The following is a 25,713-nucleotide window of genomic DNA, read 5'->3' on the forward strand; positions in this document are numbered from 1 at the left end:
TTGATTTCTGATTGCGGAAACACTTCAAGGAGCCATCTTCTGTGCTTTTAACATTTTAAAATCTCCTCCCAGAGAGGCTGAAATAGCTAAAACTGTCGCCTGGTAATCAAGCCTCCTGGGTGTTTGCACCTGTGGAAGGGGGCAGATAATGCAGCTGAGGAGCACTTCGAGGCCAGGAAGAGGTGTGGGGGTGCTGGGCAGGGCGAGGGGTACAGCATGGAGGGCCTCGAGGCCTCCTGAGACCTTGCTGGCAGGACCTGACAGAACTGCCTTCTGCAAGGTTGTGGTGGGCGTCAAATGTCCCTTCGCACCCAGGGTGAACACAAGGAGACACGAGTTCCGTGGATGGCCAGTGGGTTCCCACTTGTCCTTCCTGGGGAGGACCCTGGGTCACTGACCAGACCCCCCCCCACAAACATGAAGTCTGCTTCCAAATGTCAGTGGGGTGCGATGGTGTGGAGACCTTGATTTACAGACTCAGAAGCTTCTCAGAATGGATTTCAGTGGTCTGTGACTTGTGATGTGTGTGTGTTTTGTTCACACACTCACAGACGGGGTGGGCGTGAGTTGAGGCTCTGAGGAAGCTCACACAGGCCTGACCCTGACTGGCTTTGGCTAAAAGAAACTGGCTGGGTCTGGCAGGACTTAACTTGGACCAGACGGCTGATGCCTCGTACGGTGGTCTTCAACCCTCAGGGATCACTAGGAAATGTCCTGACGTTGGGGAGTTCTGCCTTGTTTGGTGGGGGCTAAGCTAACACCCCGTGTGGTGTTTTCCCTGAGGAGGGTCAATAGTTCCGGCAAGCCAGGAAGAGCCAGGTACCATCATGAAATACCAGAGCTCCTGAGATGGGCCTGAAACTGGGAGAAGGGAAAACCTCTCCTGTCTCTGGGTCTGGGGGTTATTGGACCAGAACTCCAAATAGGGAAGCTCTTCGCCGTTTAGCATCCAGCGGATTTTACTTGAGCACCTACTATGTGCTAGGCACCACTTTAAGTGTTGAGATACGGGGGTGAATGGCACGAAATCCTTGCTCTCAGGTGGCTTCCAATGTACCGAAGAGAGACAGATGACACACAGGCCAAGGTGAAGACTGATTCAGCGAGTGACAGGTGCTGTGAGGCCCATGAAGCAGGCAGAGGTGGCAGGGAGGGGCTGGGTGGCTCCCGTAGACAGTGTGCTCAGAGGAGGCCTCCTGGAGCAACATTCGCAAAGGAAATAAAGGTCAGAAACAGCCAGCTGGGTGACCCAGGACAAGCAGAGGTCCTGCAACGGGAGCAAGGTGGGTGCGTTCTTGGAACAGAATGAAGGCGCGAGGAGTTGTGGGCTGATGGGCAAGGGGAGGAAATGAGGTAGGGGTGGAGGCTGAGGTCAGCTGGCAGTTTCCCTGCCTCCAGCTGGGGACGGGTTGGGTCCGCGTGGGCAGCAGGGGAGGCTGGTGAAAGCAGAGTAGCAGTAGGGGCACAAGGTGGCAGAAACGAATGCGGTGACACTCCCCCGCAGATCCCAGGAGTGCTGGGAAGGCTGGGCTTCCTCCAGCTGAGTGGGCCGGGAGCTGGAACGCCGGTGACCTGTGCTCCTTTGGCAGGCCGGGTGTGCCAAGACCAGGGCACGCCCATAACCTGTGGCAAGCGCATCCCTCTGGCTGGGTGTCCTAGGTGTGCAAAGGCAGGCTGCGGGCTTGGAGAGCGGCCACATGCGCTCTTTGGTCTGAAATGATACACACAGGTGTGGGCTTTTGTGCTGCAGAAGGAGCCAGGAGGGTCTCTTGGATCCATTTTTTTGTTGTTGTTCTTTCTACAAAGTTCATTGAACATCTGTTATGCACTAAGTATTATTCGGAGCAATAAAGATACAATGGTGAATAAAATGGGCAAAAATATGTGCTCTCGTGGGGGTTACATTCCTGTGTGTGTCTGTGTGTCTGTGTCTGTGTGTGCACGTGCACACACACAGACACACACACTATGTGAAAGAAATCCAGGAATGAGGAAGTGAGAGAGGAGAAGGGAGGGAATGGAGAAGCCTGTGTCCCCTGGGGCAGCCCGAGGAACTGGTTAAGAACATTTTTTTTTTAATTTTAAAAATTACATTTTATTGTGATATAATTTATATGCCATAAAATTCACCATTTAAAAATGCACAATTTAGGGCGCCTGGGTGGCTCAGTGGGTTAAGCCGCTGCCTTCGGCTCAGGTCATGATCTTAGGGTCCTGGGATCGAGTCCCGCATAGGGCCCTCTGCTCAGCAGGGAGCCTGCTTCCCTCTCTCTATCTGTCTGCCTCTCCATCTACTTGTGATTTCTCTCTGTCAAAAAAAAAAAAAAAATCTTAAAAAAAAATTCTTATAAAAATGCACAATTTAGTATGTTCAAGGAGGTGTGTAACCCTTATTGTTATCTAATTCCAGAACATTTTCATCACTCCAAAACAAAACCCCATACACTGGATGATGCCTGGCAGGTCTCAGAGTTTTATTTTTCTTTATTCTTTTTCCTTTCTGTTTCTCAGGCTGGATAATTTCAGTTGATTTGTCTTCAAGATTGCTGATTTTTCCTTTTGCCTGCTCAAATCCCTCTAGTGGATTTTCCCTTTTAGTCGTTGTTGTTGTTGTTGTTGTTCTTCTTTTTTTTTTTTTTAATTTCTTTTCAGTGTAACAATATTCATTGTTTTTGCACCACACCCAGTGCTCCATGCCCTCCATAATACCCACTACCTGGCTCCCCCAGCCTCCCAAACCCCACCCCTTCAAAACCCTCAGATTGTTTTTCAGAGTTCATAGTCTTTCATGGTTCATCTCCCCTTCCAATTTCCCTCAACTTCCTTCTCCTCTCCATCTCCCCTTGTCCTCCATGCTATTTGCTATGCTCCACAAGTAAGTGAAACCATATGATAATTGACTCTCTCTGCTTGACTTATTTCACTCAGCATAATCTCTTCCAGTCCCATCCATGTTGATACAAAAGGTGGGTATTCATCCTTTCTGATGGAGGCATAATACTCCATAGTGCGTATGGACCACATCTTCCTTATCCATTTGTCCGTTGAAGGGCATCTTGGTTCTTTCCACAGTTTGGCGACCGTGGCCATTGCTGCTATAAACACTGGGGTACATATGGCCCTTCTTTTCACTACATCTGTATCTTTGGGGTAAATAACCAGTAGTGCAATTGCAGGGTCATAGGGAAGCTCTATTTTTAATTTCTTAAGGAATCTCCACACTGATCTCCAAAGTGGATGCACCAACTTGCATTCCCACCAACAGTGTAAGAGGGTTCCCCTTTCTCCACACCCTCTCCAACACATGTTGTTTCCTGTCTTGCTAATTTTGGCCATTCTAACTGGTGTAAGGTGGTATCTCAATGTGGTTTTAATTTGAATCTCCCTGATGGCTAGTGATGATGAACCTTTTTTTATGTGTCTGATAGCCATTTGTATGTCTTCATTGGAGAAGTGTCTGTTCATGTCTTCTGCCCATTTTTTGACATGATTATCTGTTTTGTGTGTGTTGAGTTTGAGAAGTTCTTTATAGATCCTGGATATCAGCCTTTTGTCTGTACTGTCATTTGCAAATATCTTCTCCCATTCTGTGGGTTGCCTCTTTGTTTTGTTGACTGTTTCCTTTGCTGTGGTTAAGAACCTTGATGGTGACAGGCATGGGCAGGAAGCTGAAGGATGTGGGGAGACGGCGCACACCTCTGTTCCTCTGGGACCCCAGGGGACAGGATGTGGTGTGGAGCTGCAGAGAGGCCCTTCTCCCTCTCTTCCTCTACCTCCCAGTCTCCCCAGATCCTGGGACTTCCCAGCCTGAGGGCTCTGGGCACCCCAGCAAACACCAACTGACAGGGGGCAAAGCCTCACCCCTGCAGAGCTCCGGAGGTAGATGCAGTGCAGGGCCCGGCTTCCAGGGGACATGTGGGCAGTGGCTGGCTGGGGAGGAGGTTCAGACAGGGAGGCTTGTCCTTGGGTACAGAGCTGTCCTTCATTCAGAGATGCTGAGGAGGAGTGGCCGGGCATTTGGGGAGCTGCAGGCCAGAGCAAAGAGCTTTTGTGGTTTGGGCATTAGTGATAATTTGTACCCACAGGTTATTAAAGCCAGGGGCTGGGGGACCCAAGAGACGTGGATGCCCCTTAAAGCCGACATTCTCTAAACACATTAATTGTAGATGGAGAAAAACAGATGCTCTGTCAATGAAATCTATATATGAATTCCCTAACGTTAAAAATGAGGGACTTACACGTCTATCCGCTACATGGTCTTTTCTGAACCATTCAGACAATGCATTGGGACGCATATTAAACTGTTTAAATATTAGACAATAAAATAAATCTCACCTCCTGGGTAAGCAGCCTTCCCCTCGTGTGATTTGATTTCATAATTTCAGCTGAGGGCAGCTGCTGCCTTCAGGGAGACGCATCAGAGCTGCGGCTGCACCTTGAAATTTGCATCTTGGAAGAAATACACCACAGAAATGGTTGGGGGCTGATGGACAGTATTTTAAAATTTGCACCAAGGGTGTTGCCCACTCTGGCAGGAGTGGGGGTCCTTTAGATCCTGCCTCTAAGATGCGGGGTCTCTTATGGACATGTGAGTTAGCTGGCACTGCTTTTCTGATTAAGGCCAAGGGGTCCCCCCTCTCCCAGGCAACAGCCATGCTAGCCTTCTTCTGAAACTGGCCCTACCAGGAGAAGCTGGGTTATATTCAGACATAATTAGTACCAGGTTAAGGTAAAGGTAAGTATAACCCTTCAGTTTGGAAGGAGGAGAAAGAAAAACCGTCTCATGAGACAATCAGTGCTACAGTTGGAGCCTCAAGAAAGATTCAGGAAAGTTAATCTATTTGGGGGGAAGCCCTCCAGTGGACATCTGAAGCCTCCCTCTCTGGTTTCCGCTTATTTTTTTCCTCCTCTCCCCGCCCCTGCCCCAACCAGTTGCAGGCCATTTTATTTATCCATTTGCTTCCCCATTCCAGGCTGTCCATCAGATGGTTCTTTCTGGTTTTTCTCTTAATGGAAGTGGAGGTGGTTTGTGTGTGAGGGAGAGGTTTTAGTTCCCTCTGAGCAAACACTGAGCAGTGAAATCGTCCCAAAATGGATCACTTCTCGCAGGGCACTTCACTGAGTGATTCTGCGAAGGAAGTATCTGTCACTTCCCCCTGTCTTACCAAAATACTTTCTTGTATATATATCCTAGGTTGGCATGGGGCCTAAAGCGAGGGGGAGGGTAGGTGCCCTCCTGTGGAGGATAGGAAGGGGAAATCCCGACAGGCCACGTGAGGAAACACTGCTGAATGTTGGTAGATGTCCTAAAGAGAAACAGGGAGAGGTAATGAATGTCCTGTTTGAAAGTGTCCAAATGGGGCTGGTTAATTACCTCTCTGGTGAGAGATTGGACACAACGATCTCTCAGCTCCGTCCTAGAAGTAAGAATCTAGGGACATTTTTCTTGGCCACTTGTTCCCCACACAAATCTGTGGGCATCTGCTGTTTCTGCCTCCCACTGCCCTCCTACCCTTCTCTCTGGCCTGAGAGGCACTGGCTTCACCCCAGCCCCCGTGAGGTTCTCGGTGATCACATTAATGAGTGATAAAAAATTTTTCACACCTTGTGCCCCCTCCCATGGGCCCATCCACATGCCTTTCCCAAGACCTCTTTTTTTCCCAATCTTTGAATGCTACTCCTTCTAGGTCCCTGTACGACCAACCAAACCATATGCCATTCCCCCTGAATTCACGTGCATGCCTACTTCCGGCCACTTCTCTTTGTGCACAAAGCGGTTGACCAGCTGTACCACCTGAAGGTCAGAGCATGGGGAGGATTTCTCCTCTCTGCAACTCCAGGGCACTCCTGAGCAGAGCTCCAGGGCAGCTCTCATCCTTTGGTGGCTTTTCCCTGCATGCCAAGCCAACATATCCATAAACCGGACATTGTCTTTTTCTTCTCCTGTCATCTGATTATAAGCCCATGGCCTCCAGCCCAAGATGGCTATGGATGTGGTAGAAGCAGGAGGCATGGAGCTAATAGTGGTGGATGTCAGAGGGTCAGACTGGGGAACTAAATGGTAGAAACGATGAGACCATCCTTTAGGTCTTGAAGGGTGACACTCATCTCTGCCATTATCCTGATGAGACAGAATTATTTGTTGACTTCCATGGGCTTCCCCTTCTCCTGCCTCCCTGTTATGGCCCTTACCCCCTAGGGCAAGGACCCAAAGTGAGGATTCTGTCAACTCTCAGCTATGTCGATCCCGATTATATATTGTGAGGCCAGGAAAACACATACTGGTTGGGTCTATGGACCTGGTGGCCCTATGGAAAGCTGGCCATGAACTAGGACAACTTCCTGATCTCCATGTCCTGCTTCTGCCAAGGGCCATGATGATACCTCAGGTCCCTGGGTAAATGTCCACTTGGACTCTGTGATCAAGAGTTCCCCAAATGTCTACGTGGTCCCCTTTCCTCAGTGTGTGATTTCTCAAGCAATCACCCAACTTCTTCCTCTGGAAGGATGGGAGATACTCACCCTACCACGTGCCTGGTGATGTGGGGCACTTCTTTATTCAGTAGGTTCTAGGTCTTACCTTAGCCTGAGAACCAAAAGATCATGACTCTTTATTGGGGCAGCTGATTATTTTTAAATAAGTTAAGCAACGCTCTTTCTCTCTGCCCATCCAACTTGCCTCTGGGAACACCATGTCCTCTTCCCCAGTTCCGTGGGGAACAGTTCCAATCTCTCTGAGATTCCAAACTTCTGGCTGCCTTCTGGCCTGGCAGCTCCTGGGAGAGTTGTACCCATTTTCCCAGAGTCAAAGCCTACCACTTGGTCTCTATTATTATAGGTTCCTCTTATCCCTGCCGCTCTCAGGGAACTCATTCTATAGCAGCATCTCCCGTCTTCAGCCCTGGCCAATGGAGGAGGTAGCCAACAAGAAGTTCCTTAAAGAAGCTAAGCATGTCCTAGGGGTTCTCCTGAGAACAGTCAGTGGGGGTGTTTTCCACCTCCTCCACCCTACCCCTCACTGCAGGATTATCCAGCCTCGCAGAACCTCTTCTCTAAGCCATGTGGTCCTTTCTTCTACCACCTGCCCCAGCAGTTCTGGCTTTTTTTTCACTTGGTTTGAACCATTGCTGTTTCCAGGCTTTCAAAAGCCATCCTAGCACCTTCTCTTGGTGCCAGGGGGTGAAATCTTATATCGCAGCAGAGTGCTCCCGTATTATTAAATCTTCTCTAATCAACCTCTTCTGTTCTGCCCCTGTGGCCCTCATCCTTCAGGACCCAGGCTCAGGTCTAGTCTCTGGTTCCTGCCAGGATACGGTGGCACAGTCTGGTAATTCTTGCAGAGGACAGTGCAGGCCTGTTCCTCTCTTAGCAGGAGGCCCAGCACTGCCCAGGCTGGGTTTTGTGGTGGCTTGACTCGTATTCTTTGTCTGGTGGCCAGAAGAGGAATGGGAGAATTGTGCTAGAGAGAGACCCCTGCACCATCTTCAAGCAAGAACGGGGAACTTTAGCCCTAAATGGGGAAGATGAAGCACTTCTGATCAACAGGACCAGGAGACCCAAGATTTTTGAGAGCATAGACCCAGATGTTTCCATACCAAGTCTCTGAGTCCCAGTCCTCCTCTACTGGGGCATGACCTTGGCAGAGCAGACTTGTCTTGGTGGAGAATTTGGCTTTGGAGCTCCATTCTTTTTTTTTTTTTTTCCCTCCCCCAGGGTTGGGTTTTCACACTGTTGTTGGGGCCACAGAGGGGCCCTCCTGCCTGTCAGCAGAGGGGCTCACGGTTTCATTAGCTTCTCCAAATTTGGGCCATGGGAATCTGGGTGTGGCTGGGTATGTCGGGCATGTTTCCATCATGGCAGAGGGGCGCTGGGTAGGCACTGGGTAGCTGTAGGGTGGATCATGATGGTGTACTTGGTATAGGGCTGAGTGGGGACAGAGTTATAGCAGGGACCCCGGAGAGGGGGAACACAATCAGCCCTGGCTCCTTAGCCCAGGCATTCTTGAGGAAGGTGTCCATTCCCGAAGGGGGTGGGTGAGAAGGGTTGCCATTGTGGCCATCTTGCCTGTGGCAGCTCCTTTCCTCTTCCGGTGAATTCCCAGACCAGCTTAGCTTTTTCTGCCTCCCATCTGCAGAAGATAAGAGTCTCTCTTTACTTGCTGCCAAGGAAACTTTCACACTTTTGCCTAAATGGATGATTCAGTCCTCAAACTTTCATTGCTTTTCTTTAAGCACAGATAGCGTCCAGCCATGTGATTCCTACTTCCCTCCCACCTCTGAAATGCCTGGGAAATGCCTCCACCAGCGCTTTCCCATCCATTTCAATCCCATCCCAGTGCAGCCCCAGCGAAGAGTTTTAACTCGGCTGTGCTCCGCCTTCCAGCTCCAAACTGGTGTTTGCATCTCCTTTGTAAAGTCTTCCCAAGCCTCAGCTATCCCAGGTCTGGGTCCCTGGAGACAGATTCTGGGATGGAGATCTGCAAGCCAGAAATCCAGTGGGGAGTGGTCTCAGAAGCACGGGGTCTCGGCAAGCAGTAAGAAGGCAAACCAGGGAGGATTGAGCAGAGGAGGAAGGGGAATTGACATAAGGTTGTAGCAGAGGGCTCAGCTGGTCCCACAGGGAGCTCTGGGGCTCCCTGAGGTGGCCTTTCTGCTGTCTCAAATTCAGGCAAGAGGCCTTGGCATTGTACCCCCGCCCTGACCATGCATTGGGAGGCCATGCATCCTCAGGTGAGGCAGAGGATGATATTTGGCTAGGAGGTATTTGAGGGCTTACTAGTATGAAACAGGGGTCGTGAGCCATCAAGGGTCAAAGCCACCTGACAGCTGGGCGACTGAGAGCCTTGGTCCCACAGTGGGGTGAGGGGTAGGGCTCTCACTATCACAACCCCCAGAGGGGGGGAGGCAGAAAGATACCAAGGTTCTTGGTGACATCATCCTTCCAGCTGCTGGATGGAACCTTGCCTGAAGTCACATTTCCTTTGTCCTTTGCAGTCAAACACGCAAACAAATTCTCCTTTTTTTAAAGCCACATAACACGAGCTTTCTGTCGTCTGCCATGTAGGGCCAACCTGTGATCTATGGAGTCGCGTGCCAATACTAATGGCTTATTGCCTTTTTAGAAACCGGAAGCAAAGATTAAATTTGTGAAACGGAGAATTTATTAGTTAAAAAAAAAAAAGGCTTCAGTATAAATTCATGAGGATTTTTTTTCCTTTTTGGGGGGGGGTGCAGTGTTACCTGTGCATGATGGAGTGGAAATTACTTATGAAAATATTTACAAACTTATACTGTGGTATAGTCAGTGCTTATTTGAACACTTCATTAATATTAAATTTTGCACCACTTCTTGAACTAATTTATTGGCACGTTTTTAGCATGCCACTGAGAGACTTAACATAAATCACATTAATAATAAATGGCATGAGAGCGTTTTATATTTCTTTTCTGAGCTATTATTTTAAACTAATTTTCTAGGACAGGGGATTCTAAATGTACTATTGAAGATAAGACTTTCTTAATATCTGCTTCAGCAATCAACAAGAAATACAATGTGATTTTAATTACATTCGTGTCTTGGATCCTAACTCTCATGAAGTTCACCTCTTCCCAAACGGGCTTCAGCCATCCATGAAAAAACAGGCTTGCTCAGAAAAGCGCTTGCTGCTCAAATGAAACCACAGAAGCAAGGTCATCAGATGAAGCAAGAAGTTTCCTTGCGGGAAGGGAACTGGGGCGAGACGTGTTTGTCAGGGTGGCAAGGACCTAAACTCTTCCGGCGGCCGATAATTTTGTGGTCAGACTGTTACAGTCCGTCTGTTTCCTGGAGAGCCACCAAGTTAACTCCTGAAGCCAGTGACAGTTAGCAGTAAGTCATTCAGAAGTTTTACGTGGAAGATGTAAGAGGGGATAAACCAGCGAAAGCATTTTTTTTTTTTTTTAAGATTTATTTAGGGGCACCTGGGTGGCTCAGTTGGTTAGGCGTCTGTCTTTGGCTCAGGTCATGATCTCTGGGTCCTGGGATTGAGACCTGCCTCAGGCTCTCTGCTTGGGGACTCTGCTTCTCCCTCTCTCTCTGCCTGCCTCTCTGCCTACTTGTGTTCTCTCTGTATCTCTCTGCCAAATAAATAGATGAAATCTTAAAAAAAAAAAATTATTTATTTATTATTGGGATTGGGGAGGGGAGAGGGAAAGAGAGAATCTCAAGCAGACTCTCGGCTAAGCATAGGAGCCCAACACGGGGATCGATCTCACCACCTTGAGATCATGACCTGAGCTGAAACCAAGAGTGGGACGCTTAATTGACTGAGCCTCCCAGGTGCCCCAGAGAGCATATCTTTCAAGGCATGTCAAATTAAGAATTAACCTGTAGAATTTCAAAACAAATGAACTTTCACATAGTTTAAATTTTTTAAAAAAACATTTTTAGCAAAGCAGATGGGTATTAAAACTAAAAGCAAAAATGATACTTTTTTTTTCCTGCAATGCTTCTGGAACAGGATAGATTCTTTGATCAGCAAGTAAGGGTGATGCGGAGAAAGTAAGAAGGGAGGCTCTTCCTCCCCTCTCCCATATCCTACGTCTACTTCCAAGGGAACCCCAAGGGCTAGGTAGCTACTGATTATTGTGCTCACGAGCCTTCTCCTGCTAACATCACCCCTTTGTTTTGGAGCAAATGCCCCTGATTCCCTGTGCTCTTGGTGGGCTGCTGTCAATCACTAGCCCCTCCCACTCCTGCGTAGGAGGGGAGCCAAGTGTCTCAGGCTGGGCCTCACCTAGTTGTAGATCCTCCTGGACCCAGTGATTGTTCCAAGAGGTGGACATGTGACAAATAGTGGCCAATCAGAGGCCTTCCTTCTGATGACCTCAGGGCTGGGTCTAAAGGCTGATCGTGGTAAGTGGGGTTTCCTGAGTAATGTGATGGAAAGGGAAGTAGGCAGGAGTATGGTTAGAAGCTCAGACAGAAGCCAAACTATTCCACGAAAGGAAGGAGAGCCCTGGAAGGGGGAGGTCCATGGGAAGAGTCAGGACTGGCAGGAGAAGAGTGAGGTAAATGGGAAGGGTGGGGTGGTGAGGAGCGCAGGGGTCCCATGGAGACATCGGAGGGTTGGGTGATGCTCTCTCTCTGTCCCTGGTTTCTCTCCTCTCTTTTTGGGACAGAAGCCTCAGAACAGGCTAAGGGCAAGGTGGGCTGGGAGGGCTTGGGGCATCTCCGGCTTCACCCTGCATGGCCGGACCCTAACCCCAGGCCCGGCCCCTCCAGCATGCTCCCGCTGTCCTGCCCCAGGTGGGTCAGCGTGCAGACCTAGCTTTCATGAAGATTAGAGAGACCAACAAACAAGCAAGGATCAAGGAAACAGGAAGTGGGGGGCCTGAGAACCGCCAGGGGCTGCATGGAGAAGAGAGTCGCGGGCATCCCTTGCCCAGGGGCTAGGAAGAGTCGTGGGCGATAAAAAAAAAAAAATCTGAAGAGGGCGTCTGGGTGGCTCAGTGGGTTAAGCCGCTGCCTTCGGCTCAGGTCATGATCTCAGGGCCCTGGAATCGAGTCCCGCGTAGGGCCCTCTGCTCAGCAGAGAGCCTGCTTCCCTCTCTCTCTCTCTATGCCTGCCTCTCCATCTACTTGTGATTTCTCTCTGTCAAATAAATAAATAAAATCTTAAAAAAAAAAAATCTGAAGAGTTTGTCTGTCTGTCTGTCTGCCCAGTTTTTGCTCTGAAATACTCCATAAAATCCACAGTGCTTGTGAATGCCCGAACCTACAAGATTTGGGGGGGGGTTTTCACCAGGGCTGCTGATATCTCTGTGGTAACCTCCAGCACCCACAAAATATGACCAGGAGCCTCCTTTCTTAACGTTCTCCATCTCATTCCTTTGAAAGCCACAGGCAACACCATATTTCAAGGGGCCGTCTTCACTGTTACTACGTGCTGTGGTTCTGGAGGTCCGGTTCCTTGCCCTGAGGAAGGGGATACAGTTGACAGGGTTGGGAAGGAGAGGCTCTGGGGAGGCCCTGCCTTTAGTTTCCTGGCTTGTATCCCCCCAGAAAGACCAGTCCGGACGGCACTGGTCACCAAGTCCTCCTGGACACTGTTGCGCAAAATTGTCATTACCTTATTCTTGCCCTGGGGGCTTAGAGGACAGTGTTTGGGTGGGAATCAATAAAGCCTGAGCCTTTACGGATATGAAACATTAGATGGAACAGTCTGGCTCGGTCTAGAGGGGATAAAAATAGATGGGCCTGCCACTAAACTCTGTCCCCAAGTGGGGACCAGGAGGACCTTTGAGCCTTCTGCTCTGAGCCTGGTGCCAGAGACAGGAGAGGGTGGTGTTTCGGCCATCTTAGTGCGGCCCAGCCATGCGGCAAGGGGCTCATAGACTAATGTGGTGATGCTTCCAAAATTAAGACCCACTTTATCTGCCAGCTGTCACTTGCGCAGGTACAAAGCCCCCGTGCTACCAAGCTTTGTGCTTCAAGAGAACCAGTTCGCCCCGGTTGAGCTAATGTTGGCGGAACCAATGAAGTTACTCAGTCAGGAGTCTCCATATTGGATGGTGACTGATCGATCCAGTGAAAGCCTTTCTTCTTGGGAAGGTTGAAGGTGAGAAGCAGCCAAAAGGAGGTGCTGGGGGAGGTCCTGAGAGACGGAAGGGGAAGAGAAGCTGAGCTAGACTCCAGTCCCGCCTTCCTTGTCTGGCAGATGCCACCCTTCCCCCTACCACCCACTGCTTGAACGTGCAGAGTCACAACTCCCTGCAGCCAGAAAGAAGGGGACCCACAGGGCCCCTGGTCCCGCCACCCCTGTCAGAAGAGGACCACTGCCTAGCTTGGCAAGTCTTGTCTCGGGAGCCTCTCTAGCCCCCAGGGCTCGCCCGGCTCACCCACCATCTGTTGGATGATTCACGCCTGGCTGGAAGCAAAGTCGAGGCTCGATTTGGGTCTTGGGACTTGAATTTGTTCCAAAATCAAAGGTGTCAAGCTGAGTGGCCTTAAAATTCTGGAATCGTTTTGGGAAATGAGAACCTTGTACAATCTCTTGACGTGTTCTCTGTTATCATAGAAATGTGAAGAAAGTTCCCCATCTGTGCTGGGGCCCCTCTGGAGCAGGGGTGGGAGCTCTTGGACAGCTCCTGCTCACGGCCACCTGCCCCTTCCTAGATCAGCCTGCTTCCCTCCTGTCCCCCTTCCTCCTTTGCTTTTATGTCCCCTCCCACCCCCCACCCAATTTCAGCTTCCTCTGCAGAAGAAATTTGAGTGTATCATAGGCCTAATTCATGTCGATCTGTTATCACTAGTCCATGCAAGGCACCTCTTTTGTTTGTGATTCTCTTTTATCCACAGTGCATTTTGCCATTCTGTACCCCCTCTCCTGCCACAGGCAAATACTCCAGCAAGTGAATCTTGTCTTTGTAGGTGTCCTTGTGAAAAGAGTATTGCTGCTTTGTATTTTGTATTTTTTTTTTAGGTGCATGCATTTTATTTTATCTTATTTTTAAATATTTATTTATTTGACAGCGATCACAAGTAGGCAGAGAGGCAGGCAGAGAGAGAAAGAGAGGAGAAACCAGGCTTCCTGCTAAGCAGAGAGCCCGAAGCGGGGCTCGATCCCAGGACCCTGGGATCATGACCTGAGCTGACGGCAGAGGCTTTAACCCACTGAGCCTCCCAGGTGCCCCTAGGTGCATGCATTTGAAACACAAACAGTGTTAGGTTATTTATCTTTTTTGTCTCACCCAGTACCATGTTTTTGAGATCTGTCCCTGTGGCTCTGTGTGGCTCTAACCCATCGCTTCCAACCTTGCAATGTTCTCCCTGGTGTGCGCACTGGGCACTCCCCACTTGCCCCCAGGCCCGCTTTCCGCCTTGCTCTGTGTTCCGGGAAGCGGAACTCTGTGGCTTGTAGCTGCCGTGTTCTCTTCTCTTCCAGCTTCCAGTTGGGTTTGGCCTTGGGGAGGCGCCATCAGGAGATGAGAGGATAGATGGAGGGTGAGGCCAGGATGTTTATTTGATCTGACGGGCTGGGAGAGCAGTGGCTGAATTCCTTTACCCAGAGCAACACGCCAAGCAAGGCTCATGTCCAAAGGCCAGTTCCTGCCCTTGTTCCTTCAGGCACCAGGGAGGTAACAGCTGCCAGGGACTACTATCTGGAAGGTGCTTTGCTGTCCTTTGTCTCTATCTCTGGATGCTTCCCATCCCTCATTGTAATCCCCCAGCTGCCCTGTGGGGTCAGCGTCCTGCCTGTTTCAGCAGGTATGCCCCACATTTATTCCTCTTTGCTCCATCAGCGAAGAACTGGGCTCCTACTTTGCCCCCAACTCCCGGCACCAGAAACACCTCCGGGATAGATAGCTGCACTCTCCTTTTGCCTCGGTCCCTACCTTTCCAATCTCAGTGCATTCCTCTAGCTCTTGAAGCTGGAGCGTCTAGGATGGTGGTTCTTCCTCCTCCTTGTGATCACGTAAAATGGGGCTTCTCAGCCTGGGGCAGGTCCATCCCTAGGGGACAGCTGAGGACATTTAGGACAGTCATGATTGGAAGTGCGGATGGTGAGGTGCTAGGGATTCTGCAAAGAAATTTCAGTAAGGACAGCCCCCCTCCCCGCCCCTGAATTATCTGATCCCAAATGTCAGTAGTACCAAGGTCGAGAACTTGGAGCTAAGAGAACGCCACTTCGGATGTGAGACTTAAGCTTCCGTTGGGTTCTCAGTTGTTCCAGGAAGGTGACAGGAGGGTCCTCAGATCTCACTTGGACTTCCAGGTGGAAGAAGCTTGTTAGACTGACTTCCGGGCCTCTCTCTCTCCACCCTCCTTCCCTGGCTGCTCCCAAAGGAGGAGCTGTGACTTCTCTGATTGCTGAGGGCAGATGGATGGGGGTGGGAGGGCAGGAAGCCTTCTCAGCCCTTTCCCGGCTCCTTGGGAGCCAGTGCCCAGGGGAGGGGCGTGTTCTGCTTGGTTCCTCTGCGCCCTACACTATGCCTTGTCGGGTTGGGCCCCTGGCTGGGGAGGACCGTAGGCAGCACGCCCATGACTGGGGTGCAGTGTGAGAAAACCAGCTGTCATTGCTGACCTACACCACGCTGTTCCCCCAGCTGCCACAGTCATAAAGCTGGTGTCTTGGTCACCATCTGTTTCCATTGCCAGTCCGTCATCTGGTTCACAACTTGGGGAGGAAGGGTCATGGAGTCTAATTATTGGGACCCTTCAAATCCCAACAGACACTGGAATGTGACTAGAGCCTAGCTCTCCGTCTTAGGCCCCTCCCGCAAATGCAGGGTAGGACAATGGATTAAGAGCACTGGCCCAGTGTCAGGGGCTCAGGATTCTGCTTTTGCTCTTGATTGGAGACAACTTGGCTCTTTTGAGTTTAGTAGGGGAAGGGGGGGTCTGACAAGTGTGGGTGGAGCTGAATGCAGGGGCCCAGGAGCTTGGCGGGGACCAGCACCCCTCTTCAGGTTACTGTGCTTCTCTCCTCTGTGTTGACGACAATCTCAGGAGGGCTCTCCCCTCCGAGTGGCTGCCTGCTGCCACCAGACCCGATACTGCAAGCTCAAGTCCAGCTGAAATAGTAGCATCCAGAACAGTGCTCTGATTGTATGGCCTCAGACACATCTGTCTCCTGGACCGAGGATTGAGTTCTGGGGAGTATCCTTTGCTGGTCTCGTGGTCCTCCCCTGCAGGGCGGTAGTGTCCCCCAGGACCATGAGGGCTGATGGGGGAGGAGGGTTGGACCCCAAAATGAAATTCCAGTGGACTATCCTATCCTGACCTTCTGATCCCTGGCTGTGTGATCTTGGGTAAGCTACTTAACCTCTCTGGGTTTCCTGTTTCCTTTCCTGTAAAGTGAGAATAATATTAGTACCTATGTCACAGCATTGCTATGGGACTATTTGAAATGATACATACAAAATGATGGGCATAATGTTTTGCTAAATGGTAGATATTACCACCAAAATGGTAGATTATGAATCTTTCTCTGGACTCTGATTCCAGGGGTTCTCTGAGGGAGGGTGGGCAACTGGGTGAGGGAGGGCTGAAAGCAGGTGCTAGCATGGTTGGGCCAAGAGGCCTTCGAGAACAACCACAGTAAAAATGGTGGTATGAGTTTGATGTCATTTAGGCACGAAGTCCTGATGCCATTAAAAGGATATGGGAAGGGAGTTCCGGGTGAAGCAAATAGATGCTTTGACTCAGAACTGGCTGTTTGACCAAGATACCAATGTGGTGACATGATTCCTAGGTATATAGGAAGGGGTGGGAAGCTGGATGAGAAAGCATTTTAGAGAAAGCTTTGGTGTGCCATGAGCCCCCCATCCACACCCCCACGACGGTGGTAGGTTGGGGGTGCCTGCCCATTACCTTAAGCTTGAAGGCCAACCCCTTTGAATGCTTCGTACGCGTCCACTGGAACTCAGAGTGCGGGGCATCTGACTCCTGGATGGAAGACCTAAAGGGTGGGGCTGGGAAGAGGGGACAGCTTTGGGGGTTTGCTGGGGGGAAGGAAGGGTGAGTGTTTCCTGGGGATCAGATGAAGCTGCTGAGGAGGGGCTGCCTCAGTCCAACCCAAAGGGGCAAACGCATCTTGGCAGAGTTGCTAGAGATAGAGCCAGAGGCCCCGGGCTGGGGCACCTGCCTTGTTGAGGGAGCTACTGGAAGCGTGATCACTGAGTGATTGCTGATGGAAATATGGACTTTAGTTAATAACAATGCATTATGGGGGCCTGGGTGGCTCAGTCGGTTAAGCGTCTGCCTTCAGCTCAGGTCATGATCCCAGGTCCTGGGATCAAGCCCCACATCAAGCTCCCTGCTTTGCGGAAACCCTGCTTCTCCCTCTCCCTCTGTCACTCCCCCTGCTTGTGCTTCATCTCTGTCAAAAGAATGGATAAAATCTTAAAAAAAAAATAATACGTCCATATGGGCTCAACTGTAACAGACTTACCACACTAATGCAAGATAATCAGCAAAGGGGGAAGTGGGTGTGGGGGGGAGGGGTACGTGGGAAGTCCATATCTTCCATTACATGTTTCTGTAAACCTAAAACCAATCGAAAAAAAAAAAAAAAGTCAATTCATTAAACCAAAACAAATCTACTAACACAAGTCATATTTCTAATCCCTTCCAGTGAAAATTCAGAGCACATGACTCTTTTCTGCAAAAAAGAAAAATTCTTTTCAAAAAATGATATAAGCCTTGGTTTTCTCACATTTCCCCTCAGTATTTATATACACGCGCGCGCACACACACACACACACACACACACACACAAGCTTTAGCTGACACAGACCCTGGGCTTATATGTACAGAGTCCCTCAAAATTTGCACAAGTAAGCATTTTCACACTTTCAACAATTCCATTATTTATCTTTGAAAAATCCCAGAGCCTTGGATAAATAAACCATATCGTGAGCTCTGAGAAATGAAACCACCTACACGTTCCTGTTTCTGGGCGGTCAGTCTCCTTCCCCAGGATGACATTCTTTGCCAAATAAGTCCTGGTTCCAGCTCAGAAGTGGGGAAGTTTATAGACACACACAGACACACAGACGCGCAGACCCGTCCCGGAGTCTTACGCTTTTGAGGTTGTCAGCAGAGGAACCATGTTGACCGACTTCCTGTGGTGGGGGAGGGGGGGTGGACCACCAGGGAAGGGAGTCTGGGGTCTCTGCCTGGCTGTTTCCCCATACCATTTCCCCGCTTTGCCTCCAGCCCACACTGTACGGCCTCCTTCTCCAGGCAGGCAGCCGGGATCTTCTGGCAAGCGGAGGCAGGCCCTCTCTGTTCTTCATCAGCAGGCCTGAGCCTCTCATAGCCCAGATCGGCACGTCGTCCTGTGTCCTCCAGTTGCCAGCTGTCGCGTAGCCCAAACCCCATCAGCCTTCCTCACGGGTAACATTTTGTTCTAATGGGCATGGTTTCCAGTGCTCCCCAGCTCTGTCCGTACCTGGCTTCGCGGGCTCCCTGCCAACTGATTGGAACCCACACAGCTCTCACTGTTCCTGAAATAGTCCTCTTCCAGCCCCGCGACGGGGCAGGGGAGAAATTCGTCTTATAATAAAATGTCTGAATAGCCTCATCCCCACCTCCCCAAGAAGCTCTTGCTTTCTGGAAGCAAAGTCCGTCTCCCAGCATCAGGCTCCTACCCCAGCTGCCGGACACCAAGGTCCTGGGCCTGCCTTCTGTGTGCCCATCCCCAGCCCATGGGCACCTGTGCTCCACAATGGCTTGGGAGACCACAGGGCACCTGGACTGCCCTCACGGGCCCTAGAGCCAGGCAACGTGGGTCCTGATCTTCTACAGGCTGCTGGGTGACCTTGACTGAATCAGAGAACCTCTTCTAGTGCTGGTTCTTATCTGTAAGGTGGGGGTAAGAGTTCTACCTACTACCTCCAGTTGTAGTAAGCCTGCCAACAACTGGGAGTCACTGTATCACCATTATTTTCTGACTTGTCCCGGGCGGACCATTCTAGATCTCCCCCTCCCCGTGTCACCTTGGGCTGAGGGCGGGGCAGGCCTGAGCTGCACCCTTATTGACATTCCCACCCTGCTAGCTTAACCTTGTTCCCGGACGGCTGCAGTTCACAGGCATTTTTCTGAAAACTGGAAACAGTCAAGGGCGCCTGCGGACACAGCTACTGTAGCCCACCCGTGGTGTTGCCCTTAATTCTCCCAGCTCAAGCACGGGAGGGCCAGAGCCTGCCGGTCCTGTCCTCGGCGGAAACCCAGGCTAGGCTGCGGCCCTCAAGGACACACACATCTTGATCAGGAACAGCCTCTTCTTGCCCCATTGGTGGGTTTTGGATGAGACAACAAGTGATTGCGGTCTCTAGGGGACCTAATGAAGACCGTCTGAAGACGTTCCAGTCGGGCTCTTCAGAGATCCTGTTCTCTGGCTGAAACCTCTCTCAGACACATGTAGGCATGTGAAAACACACACAGAAGCGCGCGCGCACGCACGCACACACACACACTCAGAGCCTCTATCTAATAAACTACTATTTGGTCCTTTAATTCTTACCTCATAAATCAGTGCCTAGCAGATGGGAGGCTCTGACCTGTTTTCTCTTGACATGCTAGGGTGTTAATAACCATCCCAACCCATTAGGGACTTGGTGAGCACCATGGAGACATGTAGGCCAAGAATCCAGTGCCCAGGACATGCTTAGCTCTGTCCCTGCTGCCTCTGAACCTGGTCTCACCTGCCTACAGAACTCCCTCCACCAGTTTCCATCCAGGCTGTCAGCCTCCGCTTCCTTCTAAGCTGAATTCCTCAAACGCGGGCCCTGCTCAGGCACCTGGCCTTCTTCAAAACTCTGGAATGTTCTCTGTGCAAAGCAACAGAGAAATCCCAAAAGAAAGACCAATGGATTTGACTACGTCAAATGTAAGACTTCTGACGGCTAAAGAAGCAATAAAGTTAAAGGCAAACCACAATCCAGGGGGAAACGTTGGCCATCAATAGGAGGGATGAAAGATGGTGTGTTCAACAAACACTTATGGAGGGCCTAGCACTGGCTGGGCATTGGGAGACAGAACCAAGCGGAGCACGGTTTGTGAGGTTGTCTTGTGTGTGCACATGCACCCATGTAAATGTGTGTGTGCTGAGTGTGTGTGGAAGGAGTGTCAGTTAGAGGGAGTCCAGGTGGGACAGAGCTTGGCACGAAGGAGGGGTTGGGAGGAGGTCGATGGAGCTGGACCGCAGACGGCGAGGGGATGAGGCCAGGAGGGGAGAGAGGGTTTTCAGGAGGGGCTAGACCTGCCAGGCTGTGTAGACTTTTGTTTTATTGATTTATTTTTAAAGATTTTATTTATTTATTTATTTAGGCGAGCACGAAAGGGGGAATGGGCAGAGGGATAGAATCCTCAAGCAGACCCGTGCCGAGTGGGGAGCCTGATGTGAGTTTGGTCTCATGACCCAGGAGATCAGGATCCCAGATGAACTCAAGAGTCCAATGCTTAACTGACTGAGCCAGCCACGCACCCCTCCTTTTATTTTTTATACTTTATTCTAAGAGCCATGATAAACCCTGGGTGGCTTTTAAGCAGGAGGCAACAAGGTTGGGTTTGCCATTTTCCAAGCTCACCGTGGCTGGTAACTAGACGGAGGGTGGAGAGCAGCGTAGGGGCGGAGGCGTGGAGCCCTGACAGGACAAATGGCAGTTGTGCGAGGTCAGGTAAGTGACAGGGCTGGCTTGGAGCGGGTGGCATAGCCCTTGGGTGGCCGCACCTGCAACAGGTTGGTGATGTCTCGAGAGACTCTGAGCCAGAATTACCCACCGAGCCGCTCCCAGATTCGGACTCTCAGAAACACTGTTAGATAATAAAGATTTGTTGGTTGAAAGTGCTCGGTCTGGGAGTAATTTTGAATGCAGCAATAGAGAACGCATATGCCCCTGACTCTTGTTTTAGGCAATTTTTTCATCTAACAAATCTTCGTTGAACAACTTCAAAGAAATCATACTTAAGAACCCTAAGTAAAAAGCAATGCATACAGGAGAGCATGGGGAATATAATCTGATTTTTATAAAAATGTGCACATGCACACAAAAAATACTGAGAAGGATATTTACATACCGCCATGCTTTCTATCGCTTTCTACTTTCCATTGTCCTAGATCGTCTGAGTTTCTTTACAGCAAACGAACGTGTAGATCCTGGGGATTTCCTAGGGAAGTCGGACGCCGATATGTTCAACACCAGCGCATCACACACTCTGACACACATTGCTGGTGGCAGGGGGATCCGTTAAAGAGCTGAGTCTGATGCAGTAAGCTTCCAGGGGGGCCCGAAATCCTGCATTATTCTAGCAATCTCACATGGGGTGCGGATCCCGCCGGTCACAGACTGTCCTCTGAGTGGCCAGGCTCTGAAGCAACCCAAGATTTGGCTCAGGGCTCTAGGTCCGAATGCTGACTCTGTCCCTAAGGTGTAGTTCAGCCTTGAGAAAAACACTTCGAAGAAAAAAAAAAAAGATTTTATTTATTCATTTGACACAGAGAGAGAGAGAGAGGACACAGAGAGAGAGAGAGAGAGAGGACACAAGCACGGGGAATGGGAGAGGGAGCAGCAGGCTTCCGGCAGAGCAGGGAGCCCAATGCAGGGCTTGATCCCAGGATCCCGGGATCATGACCTGAGCCTAAGGCAGACGCTTAATGACTGAGCCACCCAGGTGCTCTGAGAAAAACACTTTACTTGCCTTGGTTTGGGTTTCCTCTTTTGTAAAAGGAAAAGAAGGTATGTCTGTCATTGTTGGGATCCCCTCCATTGACATTGGGTCCCCTTGGAGCCCTGAAATGGGCCCAGAAACCAGCATTTCAAGCCAGGCTCCTGGTCTCTTCATGTGAGGTGCATGGCTGGCCCCTCCGAAGTAGGCCCTGGGTCTCTCAGTCAGTAGGAAAGGGGCTCAGTTCATGTTGTCCCCCATCCCTGTCTGGTCCCGTGGGTCTCCCTGAGTCTCTGCAGTCCCTCCTTCGTCCAGACGATGGCAGCGGAGGACAAGGAGTCCCAGAGGGTGGCGTCCAGCCAGCAGAAGGTGACAAGTGGGGCTTTTGAAATGTGTTTCCATGTTCTCTCAAATGCTTAGGAGACTAACTGTGCCAGTTCTAATTCACATTTTTATTTGGTTAGGATTTAGACTCCAGCTTTTTTCCCCTAAGAAGATTTGAACCATTATGCTAAGTGGGAGAACTCAAATTAAAAATAGAACAGAAACCAGACAGACAGATCTCCACCTTGCATCCCAGCTGACTCTTGGGTCCTCAAGTTAGCTTTGAGTTCTGTGGAAGGTGAGGCCAAAGGAGGAGCATGGGGCCTTCGGGGGCAGGAATGGAGGGGGTGAACGCTGGCCCAAGCCACAGTCTCCGGGCTGGGATCTGGAGGCTCATTTTTGCTTTCTAGCCTCACAGTCCAGGGTATTTTGAGCTCGTTTTACAGAAGTGGGAACAGACCCAGTGAGGCCAGCATGTTGACCACGGGGCAGAACCGTGACCTTTCCCCCACCTCCCTCTCTCTCTCTTTAGGGACAGGATTTTCATTTTCTGGTCCAGCGGCCATACCCACCACCACAGAAAGGTTTTCTGATCTTTGTTTTTATCCGTTGAGGTCACACTCATCAGACTGTGTCCAATGACCCAGCTTCACAATGAGCTGTGGTTCGCACAACGGTGGTGCAGGGCCGGGCCTCTGTGTCACAGATGGGCGTGGGGCACATGGTGTTAAGGGTGGAGGGTAACAAGCCAACTTGGAATTCCTGGAGACTGGGAGAAACTGGTTCAGTCCTATTGTTTTCTGATGGCTTCCTCCCCTCTGGTCACGTGGGCGTCCTGGACGTTCCTCCAACATTCCAGACACGCTGCTACCCTTGGGCTTTCGCACCTGTTTTACCCTGCCCAGAACGTGTCAAAGCCTCCTTCAAGTCTTGACTCTAAGGAGTCTTTAGGGGGACTGCCCGGATCTTTGGATTTACAGTTGTACCCCCTCCACCCCACAACACTGAGCCCCCTGCCCTTGCTCTATGCCTTCCCGTGGCTCATCAGCTGGGAGCATAGGTAAAAGTACATTTATTTATGTCTGATGCTTACTTATTCATTCATATGCTTCCTCTGCTGTTGTTGGGGTTCTATTGAAGACTAGTAATTTGCAATTACTTCAGTGATTGCTCTGCCATTCATTTCTTGCCTTCAGGAAGGCACGGCTTTTAGGTTTTTTTTGGTTCTCTATTGTATCCACTGAGCCTAATACAGTGGCTGCCACATTGAGTAGGAACTCAAGAATGAATGAATGAGCTACCCTCTTGGTACATGTCAGACACACACCAGGCCTATCAGAGACAAGCTGCCCAGTGGGCAAGTGACTCACATAAGAAATTTGTATGAGCACATGTGGCCGACACATGCATGATGTGTCACCCACCTTGGCAAGTGCTAGATCAAAACATGACAGAGGGAATGTGCAATGCACATGTGGACACAGGTGAATCAAGGGACGGGATATAAAAGACATGGGAGGGAAAGGTGGTGGCCCAGGCCGAGTCCACCGAGGGACACAGGACGGATCAGATGGGGTGGGTGGCAGGCACATCAGAGACAGAGAGGCTCGTGGCAGGCCCGTGGAGATACTACCGTCTGTACCTCCGAGTCTTCGGCATTACCTCGCAGAAACAGATGCCCTTCCCAAACAAATGGCTTTCACTTTCTCTTCAAAAAATAGAATTCCACTTTTCCCCCAAAACCCCAAATATCTTATGCCTGGAACCTCTTCACAGAGTTCAGAGATTTTATTTTTATTTTTTAATTTAAATTTAATTTTATTTTTGCCCTGGGCCTTTTTGGCAATCTGTGGAAGTCTGTGGACCCCTTCTCAGAAAAATAAATAAATGTGCTTTTAATGTATAACATAAAAGACATAGGAACAAAGAAACAAACTGTATTAAGATTCAATAACCAAAATATTCAGGAAAATTATGATTAAAATAATGCATGTGCCTCTTTATAAAAATAACTAAATATTAAGACATCTGGCAGTGAGTCTAATAACTACCTTAATCTTAAAGTAGTTCTGAATGTAAATGATATTTCAAGGCACTGACAAGGCCTGTAAGGTGTGACAATATCTGTGGCTTCTGTGGGATATATTCACAACTCCTACTGTGGCTTGTTGCCTACCTTCACACCAAATTGCAGGTAGAGGTTTCTGAAAATCAAAGCATAATAGCTTTCCCATTTCAGTTCACAGACTCCCTGAATTCTCTCCAGGAAACTATTGGGGGTCTGTGGATCTCATTGTTCAAATCTGCCTTCCAGTTGCCCTATGGAAAACAGTCTATCCTGGCTATAGGAATTCAGCTTTAAGACTCTCTCCCATCGAGGAGGTAGAAAGTGAAATCTCAGTGAGGAGGAGCGGCATGCTGGCAAGGCTTGATTTTGGTTTGTCTGGAAGGAGGAAGAAGCAGAAGGTCCTAATCACCCATCAGACGTTTTGCCATCTGCTCACGGAGCTGTTGACACTGATCACCGCTGGAGGCTTGAGCCAGTGAGGAGCAGCCTACCCCTTGTGGCCAGGACTGGAAAGGTTCCCCCCACACCAAAGAGACTGAGCTGGAGTCCTCCATGCGCTTGCGGGTCCAGTACAGAGGGCCTGGTGGAAATGGCATCAAAGAGGAGCTACAAAGGAGGGGAAGCCCAGGAGGAAGGCAGTCAACCTGACAGGTGATGGCCAGGTGCTCTGGGGAACCTGGATGGAACAGATCACTGTCACTGAGCAGTTCCATGGGACTGCCAAGCGCTCTTGACTTTGAACCCATCCAGTTCTCACAGCTTGTGCTTAGGATTCCAGAGGCTCCCCAAAGCTTTCTCCTGTGTCTGGGCCTGAGAAGGTGCCCTGGGGAGTCCCCATGTTTCCCGGGTTAAATGAGAGTCGGGCAATTGATCCATTACCATTTCTGGTGTGAGCATGGTGGGATCCATGGAAAAATAAATAATGACAGTAGATCTGGATTTTCTAGGAGAGTTCTGCTGGGGCAGACTGAATGCAGTTAAATGGATAGAGAAGATGTGGTATGTCTCTATACAAGGGAATATTACTCAGCCATCAAAGATGACATTTTGCCATTTGCAATGATGTGGTTGGAACTAGAGGGTATTATGCTTAGTGAAATAAGTCAATCAGAGAAGGACAATTAAATGATTTCACTCATTTGTGGAATTTAAGAAACAAAATAGAGGAACATGGGCGAACAGAAGGAAAGCAAAACAAGATGAAATCAGAGAGGGAGACAAACTATAAGAGACTCTTAATCATAGAAAGCGAACCAAGTGTTGCTGGAGGGGAGGCGGGGGGGATGGGTAAGGAGGTGATGGGCAGTAAGGAGGGCACATGACGTGATGAGCACTGGGTGTTATACAAGATTGATGAGTCACCGACCTCTACCTCTGAAACTAATAATACACTATATGCTAATTTAATTTAATTAATTATTAATAAATAATTAAATTAATTAATTTAAGTAAATTTTCAAAAAAAGAATGTATGTCCCACTTTTGGGTATGGGGAGTGCAGTAACCACACACGTGGATCAGGTTAATGTTTTGGAGATGGGGGACATTTGTTTTGCTATATGAAAACTTTGGCTAGGGTTTGTGAATGGTATCTGTTGGTCCAGAATTCAGCAGAATCACTTTTACAGAGACAATTGTTCCCTGGATCAGGAAAAGCACCTTGACTAACATTTTTGTGCACGGAAAGCAAGGCCTCAGAGAATGGAAAGTCTTAGATAAAAAGAGTTAAAATGCTACAGACTCAGCCCACTCTGGAGGAGTCTGGGGCTCTTTTGGGAACACGGGGAGAAGAAGAGAGACGCAGCTACAGCTGGGGCCCAGGGAAACCCCATGTGAGGTGGACCCGAGCTGGGAGGGCTGGAGTCCCAAGGTCAGGGATGACTAATACACATCATGTATGTGTTTGAAATGTAACCCTCTGGGGATGCCAGGGTGGCTCAGTCATTAAGCGTCTGCCTTTGGCTCCGGTCACGATCCCAGGGTGCTGGGATCGAGTCGCACATTTGGCTCCTTACTCGGTGGGGAGCCTGCTTCTCCCTCTGCCTTCTGCTCCTCATGCTTGTGCTCTCTTTCTGACAAATAAACAAATAAAATCTTAAAAAAAAAAAAAAAGAAAGAAAGAAAGAAGAAAGAAAACAAACAACAAACAAAAAAAACCCAACAACAAC

General features: G+C 49.7%; 1 long non-coding RNA gene across 1 annotated transcript; it reads right to left on the minus strand.

The window, feature by feature from the left end:
• Window positions 1–13,526: 13,526 nt before the first annotated feature.
• LOC309852257 lies at window positions 13,527–16,449 on the minus strand. Its single transcript, XR_014305140.1, has 3 exons — window positions 16,354–16,449; window positions 14,376–14,503; window positions 13,527–13,942 (listed from the first exon to the last, which is right to left on the minus strand). It is a non-coding gene; the product is annotated as an uncharacterized lncRNA (long non-coding RNA).
• Window positions 16,450–25,713: the final 9,264 nt, after the last annotated feature.

Source organism: Mustela nivalis, assembly GCF_964662115.1.
Source record: "Mustela nivalis genome assembly, chromosome: 17".
NCBI lineage: Eukaryota > Metazoa > Chordata > Mammalia > Carnivora > Mustelidae > Mustela > Mustela nivalis.